The sequence below is a fragment of the Oncorhynchus gorbuscha genome, linkage group LG22 (genome assembly GCF_021184085.1).
Source record: "Oncorhynchus gorbuscha isolate QuinsamMale2020 ecotype Even-year linkage group LG22, OgorEven_v1.0, whole genome shotgun sequence".
Taxonomy (NCBI): Eukaryota; Metazoa; Chordata; class Actinopteri; order Salmoniformes; family Salmonidae; genus Oncorhynchus; species Oncorhynchus gorbuscha.
This window is the reverse complement of record NC_060194.1, coordinates 36,053,514-36,071,386: the sequence shown is the minus strand read 5'-3', so window position 1 is coordinate 36,071,386 and position 17,873 is coordinate 36,053,514.

Below are 17,873 nucleotides of genomic sequence, written 5' to 3'. Positions count from 1 at the left end.
ATGTTGTAGAGCATGAACCTACAGGAACGGGCCACCGCCTTGATGTTGGTTGAGAACGACAGGGTGTTGTCCAGGATCACACCAAGGTTCTTAGCGCTCTGGGAGGAGGACAGAATGGAGTTGTCAACCGTGATGGCGAGATCATGGAACGGGCAGTCCTTCCCCGGGAGGAAGAGCAGCTCCGTCTTGCCGAGGTTCAGCTTGAGGTGGTGATCCGTCATCCACACTGATATGTCTGCCAGACATGCAGAGATGCGATTCGCCACCTGGTCACCTCAACATCAATCAACATCTCTCCATCTCTCCAACATCGCTCCTAAATTGTACTGCCAGAAGTACAGAAAAGAGCGGGAGTCTATATCTGAACAACTTTCAAATCAATTTGAGTAACGCTATTGTATATTCTACCCAATGACGCAGTTTTAGGTTATCAAGCAATCATATCACAACGTCATTTAGCAACAAATCAACCTGCCTCCAGCAGCTTAGCCTGAAAATTAGTTGACAACACTGCAACCAACCCTCTTGTTCAGGCCTCTAGGAAAATATATACCCCCTACTCCAACTGAGTTCTGCTTTAATTCTATCGTAAGAGTAAAACCAAACCTTCAAACTTTCTCTACCACAAAATGTAAAAGTACCATGTACTTCGCTAAATGTAGAACTTATGTCAGTCAATCCATAACAATAAAAAACATTCGATGGGCACAACTATCGTAATTATCACTCCGTTATTATTTAGAATTCATTAGATTTAGGTAACTGTCTCCTCTATGATACAGTAATTTAAATACGACTCAATTCTCAATACATCACTCCAGCAGATCATTTAGGCAACAGACACCGTCTTGCATTGAAATTTGCTATTATTCGCTATTATTTTGAATGAATTAGTCAAATTAACCTAAACAATCTATGAAAAAGTTCAATTTATCCCTTCTTTCAATTTGACCCAAACAAGCTATTAAAACGTTCAGTTTCTATCTTAACAACACCCTAACAACCGTATCTCTCGCGGCAAAACATAAATACTTTCAGAATGAATTTGAGTCTATCGGTGCCTAGGCTGAGATACAAACCCGAGTCGTAGGCAAGAGTTCAACCCCTCGACCACCATCACTATTGGAATGATGGAGCCTCCCCGCAAACAACCCTACTATTATAATTGTCTGTAGTCGCAAACTCTGGCACCGAGATAATTCCCGTCTCCTTTTACAGCCGCTGCCCCCGTCCTGGGGTCCCGTCTCCTTTTACAGCCGCTGCCCCCTGTCCTGGGGTCCCGTCTCCTTTTACAGCCACTGCCCCCCGTCCCGGGGTCCCGTCTCCTTTTACAGCCGCTGCCCCCGTCCCGGGTTCCCGTCTCCTTTTACAGCCGCTGCCCCCCGTCCTGGGGTCCCGTCTCCTTTTACAGCCGCTGCCCCCCGTCCTGGGGTCCCGTCTCCTTTTACAGCCGCTGCCCCTGTCCTGGGGTCCCGTCTCCTTTTACAGCCGCCCAATCCTTTCCTTCTACCTATCTGACCTTTTTCTGTCTCATCTCCATATCTCTTATGTATCTACTTTATCATTAGTTCTAATTTTTCTACATCTAGACTTCTCTCAAATTTGTACTTCTTTCTCCATTTTGGGCTAAAATAGGCGTTGTTCTTATCTTTTCCCTGCATATATTTCTCATATCCCGTTAATTCCGGGACCTCCTTTGAGGATTTAATGGCCATTGCTAGTTAACGTCGTAGTTACTATGTTTATTCTCACCTATCTAGGTGTATGATCTATGTGTGTGCTTTTTTACTATAGTTTTGTCCTGTGGTATATTCTCACGATCTATGTGTGTGCTTTTTTACTATAGTTTTGTCCTGTGGTATATTCTCACAATCTACCTATTTACCTCCTTTCCGTTAGTTTCCCTAAGTTCACAAATAGTTTACATTCATTTGTAATGGCCCCCTATATCTCGTCTCTTTACCGACCCACTAATATACTCTTGATCAGGTTCCCGCTTAGATCTCAATATTAGTTTGTTTACATTGGTAGTGCAGACACCTCCTGTTATTTCGGACTAGTCACTGAGGACTTTCCATTCCTAGGTGGCTTCTAAATCCAATTCCTGTCTTCCAAATGCATAGAATACTAACTATATCAGGGTTTGTTCCACAAAATTCTAAAGACAGGTCACCAAATCAGAATGCCCCATCGATTATAAAAATCAACGTCTAAACCACACAAGGGTCATTCTCCAAATGTAGCCCAAACGTCAATTCCCCAAATCCGCAAATAAAGTTTTACTGACCTTGTTTGTATGCTGGGAGAAGCAATGTTTGGAAGATTCCGTCACCGTCTCTGTCGACCTTAGATATATACCGGCCTGTTATTGAACCCCAATTTCAGGGGACAGGTCTTTAATTTACGGGTCAATGACCCGCCTGTGCATGGTTTTCAGCGTGTTATCTTTGGATGACAGGGACAGATTTTGGAAATCCGCTCGAAGGACCAAATTGGTAAGTAATTTTTTAATCAATGTTCATAAATTTAAATTATCTTTATCTGTCTGCTACCCAGAGGTTGTAAAGTTCTGGTCTTAAATGAAACACACAGAATCCCCAGCTCACAATGTTATGCTGGTGAATGAGGACCCAAAAGCGACTTAACAGAAACAGAGTCTTTATTCCAGTCTATAACAAAAACGATAATCCTGGATATAATCTCAGGTAAAGTCAAACAGGAAAACTGAAATCCTCTAGGCAGTAGAGGGGAACAGCTGGAGACGCGACCACAGACTGCAGGTCGCTTCGGGAAGGCGCAGGCCGTAGCTGATATAGATACCTGCTCACACGCAGCATCTGAAGAAGGCAGAAACACGACAGGGCGGAACAAGGACACAGAACAGCAAACATCAAACAAGGATCCGACAAGGACAGAAGCGGAAAACAGAGGGAGAAATAGGGACTCTAGTCAGAGGGCAAAATAGGGGACAGGTGTGAAAGAGTAAATGAGGTAGTTAGGAGAATGAGGAACAGCTGGGAGCAGGAACGGAACGATAGAGAGAGAGAGCGAGAGAGGGAGAGCGAGGGATAGAAAGAGGGAAAGAACCTAATAAGACCAGCAGAGGGAAACTAATAGAAGGGGAAGCACAGGGACAAGACATGATAATCAATGACAAAACATGACAGTACCCCCCCACTCACCGAGCGCCTCCTGGCGCACTCGAGGAGGAACCCTGGCGGCAACGGAGGAAATCATCAATCAACGAACGGTCCAGCACATCCCGAGATGGAACCCAACTCCTCTCCTCAGGACCGTAACCCTCCCAATCCACTAAGTACTGGTGACCACGTCCCCGAGAACGCATGTCCATGATCTTCCGTACCTTGTAAATAGGTGCGCCCTCGACAAGGACGGGGGGGGAGGGAAGACGAACGGGGGCGCGAAGAAAAGGCTTGACACAGGAGACATGGAAGACAGGGTGGACGCGACGAAGATGTCGCGGAAGAAGCAGTCGCACAGCGACAGGATTAACGACCTGAGAGACACGGAACGGACCAATGAACCGCGGAGTCAACTTGCGAGAAGCTGTCGTAAGGGGAAGGTTACGAGTGGAAAGCCACACTCTCTGACCGCGACAATACCTAGGACTCTTAATCCTACGTTTATTGGCGGCTCTCACAGTCTGCGCCCTGTAACGGCAAAGTGCAGACCTGACACAACGTTGGACAAAAGCCTGAGCGGAGGGAACGCTGGACTCGGCGAGCTGGGACGAGAACAGAGGAGGCTGGTACCCAAGACTACTCTGAAACGGAGATAGCCCGGTAGCAGACGAAGGAAGCGAGTTGTGAGCGTATTCTGCCCAGGGGAGCTGTTCTGCCCAAGACGCAGGGTTTCGAAAAGAAAGGCTGCGTAATATGCGACCAATCGTCAGATTGGCCCTTTCTGCTTGACCGTTAGACTGGGGATGAAAACCGGAAGAGAGACTGACGGAAGCACCAATCAAACGACAGAACTCCCTCCAAAACTGTGACGTGAATTGCGGACCTCTGTCTGAAACGGCGTCTAACGGGAGGCCATGAATTCTGAACACATTCTCAATGATGATTTGTGCCGTCTCCTTAGCGGAAGGAAGCTTAGCGAGGGGAATGAAATGTGCCGCCTTAGAGAACCTATCGACAACCGTAAGAATCACAGTCTTCCCCGCAGACGAAGGCAGACCGGTAATAAAGTCTAAGGCGATGTGAGACCATGGTCGAGAAGGAATGGGAAGCGGTCTGAGACGACCGGCAGGAGGAGAGTTACCTGACTTAGTCTGCGCGCAGTCCGAACAAGCAGCCACGAAACGGCGCGTGTCACGCTCCTGAGTAGGCCACCAAAACCGCTGGCGAATAGAAGCAAGCGTACCCCGAACGCCGGGGTGGCCAGCTAACTTGGCAGAGTGAGCCCACTGAAGAACAGCCAGACGAGTAGAGACAGGAACGAAAAGAAGGTTACTAGGACAAGCGCGCGGCGACGCAGTGTGAGTGAGTGCTTGCTTTACCTGTCTCTCAATTCCCCAGACAGTCAACCCGACAACACGCCCTTCAGGGAGAATCCCTCGGGGTCGGTAGAAGCTACAGAAGAACTAAAGAGACGGGATAAGGCATCAGGCTTGGTGTTCTTATTTCCCGGGCGATAAGAAATCACGAACTCGAAACGAGCAAAAACAACGCCCAACGAGCTTGACGTGCATTGAGTCGTTTGGCAGAACGGATGTACTCAAGGTTCTTATGGTCAGTCCAAACGACAAAAGGGACGGTCGCCCCCTCCAACCACTGTCGCCATTCGCCTAGGGCTAAGCGGATGGCGAGCAGTTCGCGGTTACCCACATCATAGTTGCGTTCCGATGGCGACAGGCGATGAGAAAAATAAGCGCAAGGATGGACCTTATCGTCAGAATGGAAGCGCTGGGACAGAATGGCTCCCACGCCCACCTCTGAAGCGTCAACCTCGACAATGAATTGTTTAGTGACGTCAGGAGTAACAAGGATAGGAGCGGATGTAAAACGCTTCTTGAGGAGATCAAAAGCTCCCTGGGCGGAACCGGACCACTTAAAGCACGTCTTGAGAGGGACAGCCACTTGACCGAAATTACGAATGAAACGCCGATAGAAATTAGCGAAACCGAGAAAGCGCTGCAACTCGAGACGTGACTTAGAAACGGGCCAATCGCTGACAGCCTGGACCTTAGCGGGATCCATCTGAATGCCTTCAGCGGAAATAACAGAACCGAGAAATGTGACAGAGGAGACATGAAAGGCGCACTTTTCAGCCTTCACGTAGAGACAATTCTCTAAAAGGCGCTGGAGTACACGTCGAACGTGCTGAACATGAATCTCGAGTGACGGTGAAAAAATCAGGATATCAAATCAAATCAAATCAAATGTATTTATATAGCCCTTCGTACATCAGCTGATATCTCAAAGTGCTGTACAGAAACCCAGTCTAAAACCCCAAACAGCAAACAATGCAGGTGTAAAAGCACGGTGGCTAGGAAAAACTCCCTAGAAAGGCCAAAACCTAGGAAGAAACCTAGAGAGGAACCGGGCTATGTGGGGTGGCCAGTCCTCTTCTGGCTGTGCCGGGTAGAGATTATAACAGAACATGACCAAGATGTTCAAATGTTCATAAATGACCAGCATGGTCAAATAATAATAAGGCAGAACAGTTGAAACTGGAGCAGCAGCACAGTCAGGTGGACTGGGGACAGCAAGGAGCCATCATGTCAGGTAGTCCTGGGGCACGGTCCTAGGGCTCAGGTCCTCCGAGAGAGAGAAAGAAAGAGAGAATTAGAGAGAGCATATGTGGGATGGCCAGTCCTCTTCTGGCTGTGCCGGGTGGAGATTATAACAGAACGTGGCCAAGATGTTCAAATGTTCATAAATGACCAGCATGGTTGAATAATAGTAAGGCAGAACAGTTGAAACTGGAGCAGGAGCATGGCCAGGTGGACTGGGGACAGCAAGGAGTCCTCATGTCAGGTAGTCCTGGGACATGGTCCTAGGGCCCAGGCCAGTTGAAACTGGAGCAGCAGCATGGCCAGGTGGACTGGGGACAGCAAGGAGTCATCATGTCAGGTAGTCCTGGGGCATGGTCCTAGGGCTCAGGTCCTCCGAGAGAGAGAAAGAAAGAGAGAAGGAGAGATTTAGAGAACGCACACTTAGATTCACACAGGACACCTGAATAGGACAGGAGAAGTACTCCAGATAAACAAACTGACCCTAGCCCCCGACACATAAACTACTGCAGCATAAATACTGGAGGCTGAGACAGGAGGGGTCAGGAGACACTGTGGCCCCATCCGAGGACACCCCGGACAGGGCCAAACAGGAAGGATATAACCCCACCCACTTTGCCAAAGCACAGCCCCCACACCACTAGAGGGAAATCTTCAACCACCAACTTACCATCCTGAGACAAGGCCGAGTATAGCCCACAAAGATCTCCGACACGGTACAACCCAAGGGGGAACCCAGACAGGCCGACCACAACAGTGAATCAACCCACCCAGGTGACGCACCCCCCCAGGGACGGCACGAGAGAGCCCCAGCAAGCCAGTGACTCAGCCCCCGTAACAGGGTTAGAGGCAAAGAATCCCAGTGAAAAGAGGGGAACCGGCCAGGCAGAGACAGCAAGGGCGGTTCGTTGCTCCAGAGCCTTTCCGTTCACCTTCCCACTCCTGGGCCAGACTACACTCAATCATATGACCCACTGAAGAGATGAGTCTTCAGTAAAGACTTAAAGGTAAACGTCAAGGTAAACGAAAACAAAGATGTTCAGCATGTCTCTCAGTACATCATTAACTAATGCCTGAAAGACAGCTGGAGCATTAGCGAGACCGAACGGCAGAACCCGGTATTCAAAATGCCCTAACGGAGTGTTAAACGCCGTTTTCCACTCGTCCCCCTCTCTGATGCGCACGAGATGGTAAGCGTTACGAAGGTCCAACTTAGTAAAGAACCTGGCTCCCTGCAGAATCTCGAAGGCTGACGACATAAGGGGAAGCGGATAACGATTCTTAACCGTTATGTCATTCAGCCCTCGATAATCCACGCAGGGGCGCAGGGTACCGTCCTTCTTCTTAACAAAAAAAAACCCAGCTCCGGCGGGAGAGGAAGAAGGCACCACGGTACCGGCGTCGAGAGAAACAGACAGATAATCCTCGAGAGCCTTACGTTCGGGAGCCGACAGAGAGTATAGTCTACCCCGAGGGGGAGTGGTCCCCGGAAGGAGATCAATACAACAATCATACGACCGGTGAGGAGGAAGGGAGTTGGCTCTGGACCGACTGAAGACCGTGCGCAGATCATGATATTCCTCCGGCACTCCTGTCAAATCACCAGGTTCCTCCTGAGAAGAGGGGACAGAAGAAACAGGAGGGATAGCAGACATTAAACACTTCACATGACAAGAAACGTTCCAGGATAGGATAGAATTACTAGACCAATTAATAGAAGGATTATGACATACTAGCCAGGGATGACCCAAAACAACAGGTGTAAAAGGTGAACGAAAAATCAAAAAGGAAATGGTCTCACTGTGGTTACCAGATACTGTGAGGGTTAAAGGTAGTGTCTCACATCTGATACTGGGGAGAAGACTACCATCTAAGGCGAACATGGGCGTGGGCTCCCTAACTGTCTGAGAGGAATGTCATGTTTCCGAGCCCATGCTTCGTCCATAAAACAACCCTCAGCCCCAGAGTCTATCAAGGCACTGCAGGAAGCTGCCGAACCGGTCCAGCGTAGATGGACCGACAAGGTAGTACAGGATCTTGATGGAGAGACCTGAGTAGTAGCGCTCACCAGTAGCCCTCCGCTTACTGATGAGCTCTGGCTTTTACTGGACATGAAATGACAAAATGTCCAGCAGAACCGCAATAGAGGCAAAGGCGGTTGGTGATTCTCCGTTCCCTCTCCTTAGTCGAGATGCGAATACCTCCCAGCTGCATGGGCTCAGTCTCTGAGCCGGTGGGAGGAGATGGTTGAGATGCGGAGGGGGGGAACACCGTTAACGCGAGCTCTCTTCCACGAGCTCGGTGACAAAGATCTACCCGTCGTTCTATGCGGATGGCGAGTGCAATCAAAGAATCCACGCTGGAAGGAACCTCCCGGGAGAGAATCTCATCTTTAACCTCAGCGTGGAGTCCCTCCAGAAAACGAGCGAGCAACGCCGGCTCGTTCCAGTCACTGGAGGCAGCAAGAGTGCGAAACTCTACAGAGTAATCCGTTATGGATCGATCACCTTGACATAGGGAAGCCAGGGCCCTGGAAGCCTCCTTCCCAAAAACTGAACGATCAAAAACCCGTATCATCTCCTCTTTAAAGTTCTGATAATCGTTAGTACACTCAGCCCTTGCCTCCCAGATAGCTGTGCCCCACTCCCGAGCCCGACCAGTAAGGAGTGATATGACGTAGGCGATCCGAGCTCTCTCTCTAGAGTATGTGTTGGGCTGGAGAGAGAACACAATATCACACTGGGTGAGAAAGGAGCGGCACTCAGTGGGCTGCCCAGAGTAACATGGTGGGTTATTAACCCTAGGTTCCGGAGACTCGTGAAGACCAGGAAGTAGCTGGTGGCACGAGACGAAGACTCTGAAACTGTCCTGAGAGGTCGGCGACCTGAGCGGCCAGGGTCTCAACGGCATGACGAGCAGCAGACAATTCCTGCTCGTGTCTGCCGAGCATTGCTCCCTGGATCTCGACGGCAGTGTTGCGAGAATCCGTAGTCGCTGGGTCCATTCTTGGTCGGATCCTTCTGTTATGCTGGTGAATGAGGACCCAAAAGCGACTTAACAGAAACAGAGTCTTTATTCCAGTCTATAACAAAAACGATAATGCTGGATATAATCTCAGGTAAAGTCAAACAGGAAAACTGAAATCCTCTAGGCAGTAGAGGGGAACAGCTGGAGACGCGACCACAGACTGCAGGTCGCTTCGGGAAGGCGCAGGCCGTAGCTGATATAGATACCTGCTCACACGCAGCATCTGAAGAAGGCAGAAACACGACAGGGCCGAACAAGGACACAGAACAGCAAACATCAAACAAGGATCCGACAAGGACAGAAGCGGAAAACAGGGAGAAATAGGGACTCTAATCAGAGGGCAAAATAGGGGACAGGTGTGAAAGAGTAAATGAGGTAGTTAGGAGAATGAGGAACAGCTGGGAGCAGGAACGGAACGATAGAGAGAGAGAGCGAGAGAGGGAGAGAGGGAGGGGAGAGAGAGGGATAGAAAGAGGGAAAGAACCTAATAAGACCAGCAGAGGGAAACGAATAGAAGGGGAAGCACAGGGACAAGACATGATAATCAATGACAAAACATGACACACAATTGATCAGATCCAAGTTTATTTGAGAGAGCTCACCTGTACATTCACAAAGACGTTCCTTTTATAACATTCTAACCTACGCACATGCATACACACTAAAATTTGGATTCTCTCTTCTTCTCCTGAAGTCTCCCCAGAGTTTATTACCACTCAGCTGACAGTTCCAGTCCTCCCCAGATACGGGAAACCTGGAGGGGCTCTCCCTGTCCTATCTTATCTCTCCAGAGTTATAGCTGGGTCGGTTCAGACATAGGTTAAGGATCCTCTTTGTTTTCGTTAGGCACACACATGCATTCCTTTCTTCCCCCCTCCAACCTAGTTGGAGCTGTGTTTATTATTTTTAATTACTCATTGTTCATGCTACATAACCTCTAATCCCTAATGGTTAAGTTTCCGGGTAGAATTATATAATCAATTATCTTAAACCTTCATAAAATATTTTAACAAGAACCCCCTATCCATGTCGACGGGACAGTAGTGGAGAAGTTGGAAAGTTTTAAGTTCATCGGCGTACACATCACGGACAAACTGAAATGGTCCATCCACACAGACAGTGTGGTGAAGAAGGCACAACAGCGAAAACATATGGCTTGTCACCTAAAACCCTCACAAACTTGTATAGATGCACAATTGAGAGCATTGTGTTGGGCTGTATGACCGCCTGGTACTGCAACTGCACTGCCCACAACTGCAGGGCTCTCCAGACGGTGGTGCGGTCTGCACAACGCATCAAGTACCTGCCCTCCAGGACACCTACAGCACCGTCACAGGATGGCCAAAAAGATCATCGAGGACAACAACCACCCGAGCCACTGCCTGTTCACCCCACTACCATCCAGAAGGTGAGGTCAGTACAGGGGCATCAAAGCTGGGGCCAAGAGACCGAAAAACAGCTTCTATATCAAAGTCATCAGACTGTTAAACAGCCACTTTAATACTGTTTACATATCTTGCATTACACATCTCATATGTATATACTGTATTCTAAACTATCTATTGCATCTTGCCTTATGCTACTCTGTCATTGCACATCCATATAATTCTATTCATATCTTCTTATTCCATTCCTTTATTTGGATATGTGTGTATTAGGTAGTTGTTATGGAATTGTTTGATATTGCTACTCTTTCAGAACTAGAAGCACAAGCTTCTCTACACTCGCAATAACATTTGCTAACACTATGTATATGACCAATAAAATTTGATTTAACTTGACACACACATACACACATAAATACAAATACATAAATGTTTCATTTGTTCAGCATACACACTCAGATACACTCTTCATCGTTATCCTAAACCTACAGTGTGCAACAGTACTTCCGTCCTCCTGTCAAGCTTCCCTCTTAATTAGTCTTGATTGGCAATTAAGTGTTAAATTAAAGGTTTAGAGAGGAGGGAGTGCCTGCTGGAACCATATGACAAATGAATCAGGTCCTAATTAACAGCCTACCGTTGAAGATGTGAATACTACAGTGTGTGTGTGTGTGTGTGTGTGTGTGTGTGTGTGTGTGTGTGTGTGTGTGTGTGTGTGTGTGTGTGTGTGTGTGTGTGTGTGTGTGTGTGTGTGTGTGTGTGTGTGTGTGTGTGTGTGTGTGTGTGTGTGTGTGTGTGTGAGAGAGAGAGAGAGTTTGTTTGTGTGTCTTTGGGTGCTTTCCTTTAAGATCTGGCCTGTTACAGTACGTAAACACATCACATTTACAGGAAAACATGTCAAGCTCAAAATTGAACAACTTCAATGACCGAAAATCTGCATTGACCAGCTTCAGAATCATCCCAGTAAGCTTTTTACTCTCAGTTTACAGGAGCATATTGAAGCCATCAAGGGTCCTGAGATGAGACAAACTCAGACTGTTCACAGATTCTTATTGTATTTTCCCTTGAACTTAGCAGAAAGCTATTTGAGAGCAGGCTCTCTGTTTTTCCACTTCGCACAGGTTAGCCATTCGAATCATTCAATGAAAAGTACAAGCAGGGTGCAGAAATTTAACAAACATTGACAGAGGCAATTACATAATCAGATATCAACAAAATATCAACTTGGCGTAAAAAGGAAGAAACGGGATACCAATGTGTACTAAACCATTCATAACACTGGAAGGTAGAAGGACATCTGAGAAAACAGCTAATGCAATGTACAAAACAATGCTAATAGAAAAAATATAATGATTGTGTAAATGATTGTTGATGTTTTACACATGACAGGGAGATTTCAAATTTCTCTGTTAATTCCTACAGTGACTACAGCTCATCTCTAAATCCCTCTGTGACACGGTCTGGTCGCGCTGAGCTCAACTCTCTCCCAGGGCAGAGTACAGGCTACTTCACTGGATCTTCTCTGCAGCATGAATCTGGCCTGGACCCCAGGAGACATGACCATACTGGAGTAATACACATAGACATCATGCTCAGGTACATCCTCCAAATCTGATCGTATTTCCTTAGAAAAAGACACTGCTCATTGCCAGGCATTATAGTTGAGCATGGATTTGTTATGGGAAGAGTAGAACCCAACCCAGGAGTTATCCAACTTTATGTTCCGGTCAGTGAAAAACCTTTTCACACACTGGAGACCGCAGGCCTTTCAGTCCAAGAATAATTGTAGGTGCTTACTGTAGATCAACAGGAATCTCTCGTCTCTTGTCGACAACAGTAGGATGTCTAAAGAACCTTGTAAAGAAGTATGGTACCTTCTTGTGGAGCCTGACCTGGAGACCAGTGTTGAGGGGTAGTGAGGTGTCCCAGCTCCCAGATTCTCTGCCAGCCGAGTCACTGACTAGCTTGCTTTCACTGTCATTGTTCTCATAAAGAACCACCGTCACACCCTGGTCCAAAAGCCTCTTGGGGATCCCACTCCAGACTTCCTTGGCTTTTCCTTCTGTGCGGTTTTCACTTCAAGCTTAATTGATTTATAGTTGTCATCCTCCATGCCACTCTGGGTTTCAACTGCACCAAGCCTTCATGGTCTACATGACGCTCTGGAGCGTGCAAAGTACAATACCATTTCTATTAGAAGTGACAGACCATTAGAGCACTCTCCCGCCAGTTGTGTTCAAGATCATTCAGTATGTTGTTGTTGAAATCGACATTACATCTACATGGAATTTCAGATTGGTAAATGGTTGAGAGACTTTGGATCTGGGGTTGGGGTGATGCAGTAGGTGTTCTGTTGGTCGTATGCTGTACCTATGTTCTGAATGTATGAGGTTGCTGTGTGATGAAGACATTATCAACTACTATGGACTGATCTAACCTTTCTGGAATAACATGGAGAATGATCCTGTCTCTGTTTCTCTAATCTCTCTCCGCACCTGTTCTTGAGTTATGGTATAGTTAAGAAACATAACTAGGAAGTGCTCTAACATTAGGCCTAATAGGAAGTGCTCTAACATTAGGCCTAATAGGAAGTGCTCTAACATTAGGCCTAATAGGAAGTGCTCTAACGTTAGGCCTACTAGGAAGTGATCTAACATTAGGCATACTAGGAAGTGCTCTAACATTATGCATACTAGGAAGTGTTCTGGCATTAGGCCTACTAGGAAGAGCTCTAACATTAGGCCTACTAGGAATTGCTCTAACATTAGGCCAACTAGGAAGTGCTCTAACATTAGGCCTACTAGGAAGTGCTCTAACATTAGGTTCTACTAGGAAGTGCTCTAACATTATTCCTACTAGGAAGTGCTCTAACATTAGGCCTACTAGGAAGTGCTCTGACATTAGGGCTACTATATCGTGCTCTAACATTAGGCCTACTAGGAAGTGCTCTGGCATTAGGTGTATTGATCCAAGGTGACGTAGCAGTGCAGACGTTGTTTGTCCTTCTCCCTTTGTAAAATTTGCCTTCCGGCAACCTGCCTAAAATGTTATATGGATCAGCTGTTTTTAGACCATACAGCCAGAACCTCCATCAGAAGCTAGCCATCAAAAGCTATCGAGCAAATTAGCTACTTAGTCATTGTGAGCCACTTTTATCGGTCTTTGCCTTTAGCACAGTCACCAGACGCTATTAGCCTGGATAATACTTGCCAGTCTGCCAGTCTGTGCAGCATGTTATCAACCCTGACCATACCGGACTCCACTACAACACCTGATTCCTTCCGTTAGCCCTGGACCATTACTCCTGATCATCGCAGCTTGCTAGCTGCTACCGAGTGGCCCAGCCCCGAAGCTAGCCTTGAGCCAGGCCAATCTCCCGGCCTACTCAGTGGACCCTATGATCACTCGGCTACACAGTTGGTGCCTCCAGGACTCTTCACTAACATGACTAGAATCCACTACACCACTGTATTCTTGCCGTAAGCCCTGGACCTTTTCATTGAATCATCGCTGCTAGCTAGCTGCTACCGAGTGGCTGTAGTGGCTAACGCCTTTGTCCCGAAGCCAACACTAGTTAACCTCGGTTCCGGTTTGGAGCGAGTGGTCGCATCGGCGCTTGCTCCCGCAGGTAGTATAACTTTTTTTTACATTTCATTTCATTATATTTCATTATAGCACAACGGTTTGATTTGTCTAATCTTAGCAATTTCTTCTCAGCTAGCTACATAGCCGTCTTTGTATCAAAGATAATTGCGTAATTATCGTATTTCGCCGTCCTAACGTAGTCTTCACTAGCCAGCTAGCTAACGTCCACTGATTAGCTGCACTGGGAAAACTATTACACTCAACTGAACGACTTGATCAGTGTAGTGTTAGCTAGCTACATAGCTGTCTTTGCTGTCTTCGTATCTTCGTTCGAAGATAATTGTGTTGTTTAGGTTTAGAGTGTGTAGTCTTAGAGTGATTATCTTAATTTACCGAGGTTAGCTAGCCAGCTATTTGTCGTCCTTAACGTAGGAGACTCTGCTAGCTAGCCAACAGCTAGCCAACGCTAGCCAACGTCTTCTGAATAGAACTCAACAACCCGGTCGCATTCACAGGTAGTATCACATTTTCATTTCATTTCATTACAGTACAACGGTTTGATTTGTTTGATCGTAGCTAGCTACATAGCTAGCTACATAGCCGTCTTTGTATCAAAGATAATTGTGTAGTCTAGAGCGATTTTCTAGGTTAGCTAGCCAGCTCTTGTCGTTCTTTTAACGCAATGTAACGTAAACAACACTACTAGCTAGCCAGCTAGCCCCCGAATAGCAGCACTGTAGAAACTATTACACTCAACGGAACGACTTGATTAGTGTAGTGTCAACAACGCACCCACTGCCAGCTAGCCTACTTCAGCAGTACTGTATCATTTTAATCATTTTAGTCAATAAGATTCTTGCTACGTAGCTTAACTTTCTGAACATTCGAGACGTGTAGTCCACTTGTCATTCCAATCTCCTTTGCATTAGCGTAGCCTCTTCTGTAGCCTGTTAACTATGTGTCTGTTTATCCCTGTTCTCTCCTCTCTGCACAGACCATACAAACGCTCCACACCGCGTGGCCGCGGCCACCCTAATCTGGTGGTCCCAGCGCGCACGACCCACGTGGAGTTCCAGGTCTCCGGTAGCCTCTGGAATTGCCGATCTGCGGTCAACAAGGCAGAGTTCATCTCAGCCTATGCCTCCCTCCAGTCCCTCGACTTCTTGGCACTAACGGAAACATGGATCACCACAGACAACACTGCTACTCCTACTGCTCTCTCTTCGTCCGCCCACGTGTTCTCGCACACCCCGAGAGCTTCTGGTCAGCGGGGTGATGGCACCGGGATCCTCATCTCTCCCAAGTGGTCATTCTCTCTTTCTCCCCTTACCCATCTGTCTATCGCCTCCTTTGAATTCCATGCTGTCACAGTTACCAGCCCTTTCAAGCTTAACATCCTTATCATTTATCGCCCTCCAGGTTCCCTCGGACCTGGAGGGTAAATATATCACTAGCCACTTTAAACAATGCTATCTTATATAATGTTACTTACCCTACATTATTCATCTCATATACATATGTATATACTGTACTCTACAACATCGACTGCATCCTTATGTAACACATGTATCACTAGCCACTTTAACTATGCCACTTTGTTTACTTTGTCTACATACTCATCTCATATGTATATACTGTACTCGATACCATCTACTGTATGCTGCTCTGTACCATCACTCATTCATATATCCTTATGTACATGTTCCTTATCCCCTTACACTGTGTATAAGACAGTAGTTTTGGAATTGTTAGTTAGATTACTTGTTGGTTATCACTGCATTGTCGGAACTAGAAGCACAAGCATTTCGCTACACTCGCATTAACATCTGCTAACCATGTGTATGTGACAAATAAAATTTGATTTGATTTGATTTGAGAGTTCATCAGTGAGCTTGATGCCTTGATAAGCTCCTTTCCTGAGGACGGCTCACCTCTCACAGTTCTGGGCGACTTTAACCTCCCCACGTCTACCTTTGACTCATTCCTCTCTGCCTCCTTCTTTCCACTCCTCTCCTCTTTTGACCTCACCCTCTCACCCTCCCCCCCTACTCACAAGGCAGGCAATACGCTCGACCTCATCTTTACTAGATGCTGTTCTTCCACTAACCTCATTGCAACTCCCCTCCAAGTCTCCGACCACTACCTTGTATCCTTTTCCCTCTCGCTCTCATCCAACACCTCCCACACTGCCCCTACTCGGATGGTATCGCGCCGTCCCAACCTTCGCTCTCTCCCCCGCTACTCTCTCCTCTTCCATCCTATCATCTCTTCCCTCCGCTCAAACCTTCTCCAACCTATCTCCTGATTCTGCCTCCTCAACCCTCCTCTCCTCCCTCTCTGCATCCTTTGACTCTCTATGTCCCCTATCCTCCAGGCCGGCTCGGTCCTCCCCTCCCGCTCCGTAGCTCGATGACTCATTGCGAGCTCACAGAACAGGGCTCCGGGCAGCCGAGCGGAAATGGAGGAAAACTCGCCTCCCTGCGGACCTGGCATTCTTTCACTCCCTCCTCTCTACATTTTCCTCCTCTGTCTCTGCTGCTAAAGCCACTTTCTACCACGCTAAATTCCAAGCATCTGCCTCTAACCCTAGGAAGCTCTTTGCCACCTTCTCCTCCCTCCTGAATCCTCCTCCCCCTCCCCCCCCCTCCTCCCTCTCTGCATACGACTTCGTCAACCATTTTGAAAAGAAGGTCAACGACATCCGATCCTCGTTTGCTAAGTCAAACGACACCGCTGGTTCTGCTCACACTGCCCTACCCTGTGCTCTGACCTCTTTCTCCCCTCTCTCTCCAGATGAAATCTCGCGTCTTGTGACGGCCGGCCGCCCAACAACCTGCCCGCTTGACCCTATCCCCTCCCCTCTTCTCCAGACCATTTCCGGAGACCTCCTCCCTTACCTCACCTCGCTCATCAACTCATCACTGACCGCTGGCTACGTCCCTTCCGTCTTCAAGAGAGCGAGAGTTGCACCCCTTCTGAAAAAAACTACACTCGATCCCTCCGATTTCAACAATTACAGACCAGTATCCCTTCTTTCTTTTCTCTCCAAAACTCTTGAACGTGCCGTCCTTGGCCAGCTCTCCCGCTATCTCTCTCTGAATGACCTTCTTGATCCAAATCAGTCAGGTTTCAAGACTAGTCATTCAACTGAGACTGCTCTCCTCTGTATCACGGAGGCGCTCCGCACTGCTAAAGCTAACTCTCTCTCCTCTGCTCTCATCCTTCTAGATCTATCGGCTGCCTTCGATACTGTGAACCATCAGATCCTCCTCTCCACCCTCTCCGAGTTGGGCATCTCCGGCGCGGCTCACGCTTGGATTGCGTCCTACCTGACAGGTCGCTCCTACCAGGTGGCGTGGCGAGAATCTGTCTCCTCACCACGCGCTCTCACCACTGGTGTCCCCCAGGGCTCTGTTCTAGGCCCTCTCCTATTCTCGCTATACACCAAGTCACTTGGCTCTGTCATAACCTCACATGGTCTCTCCTATCATTGCTATGCAGACGACACACAACTAATCTTCTCCTTTCCCCCTTCTGACGACCAGGTGGCGAATCGCATCTCTGCATGTCTGGCAGACATATCAGTGTGGATGACGGATCACCACCTCAAGCTGAACCTCGGCAAGACGGAGCTGCTCTTCCTCCCGGGGAAGGACTGCCCGTTCCATGATCTCGCCATCACGGTTGACAACTCCATTGTGTCCTCCTCCCAGAGCGCTAAGAACCTTGGTGTGATCCTGGACAACACCCTGTCGTTCTCAACCAACATCAAGGCGGTGGCCCGTTCCTGTAGGTTCATGCTCTACAACATCCGCAGAGTACGACCCTGCCTCACACAGGAAGCGGCGCAGGTCCTAATCCAGGCACTTGTCATCTCCCGTCTGGATTACTGCAACTCGCTGTTGGCTGGGCTCCCTGCCTGTACCATTAAACCCCTTCAACTCATCCAGAACGCCGCAGCCCGTCTGGTGTTCAACCTTCCCAAGTTCTCTCACGTCACCCCGCTCCTCCGTTCTCTCCACTGGCTTCCAGTTGAAGCCCGCATCCACTACAAGACCATGGTGCTTGCCTACGGAGCTGTGAGGGGAACGGCACCTCAGTACCTCCAGGCTCTGATC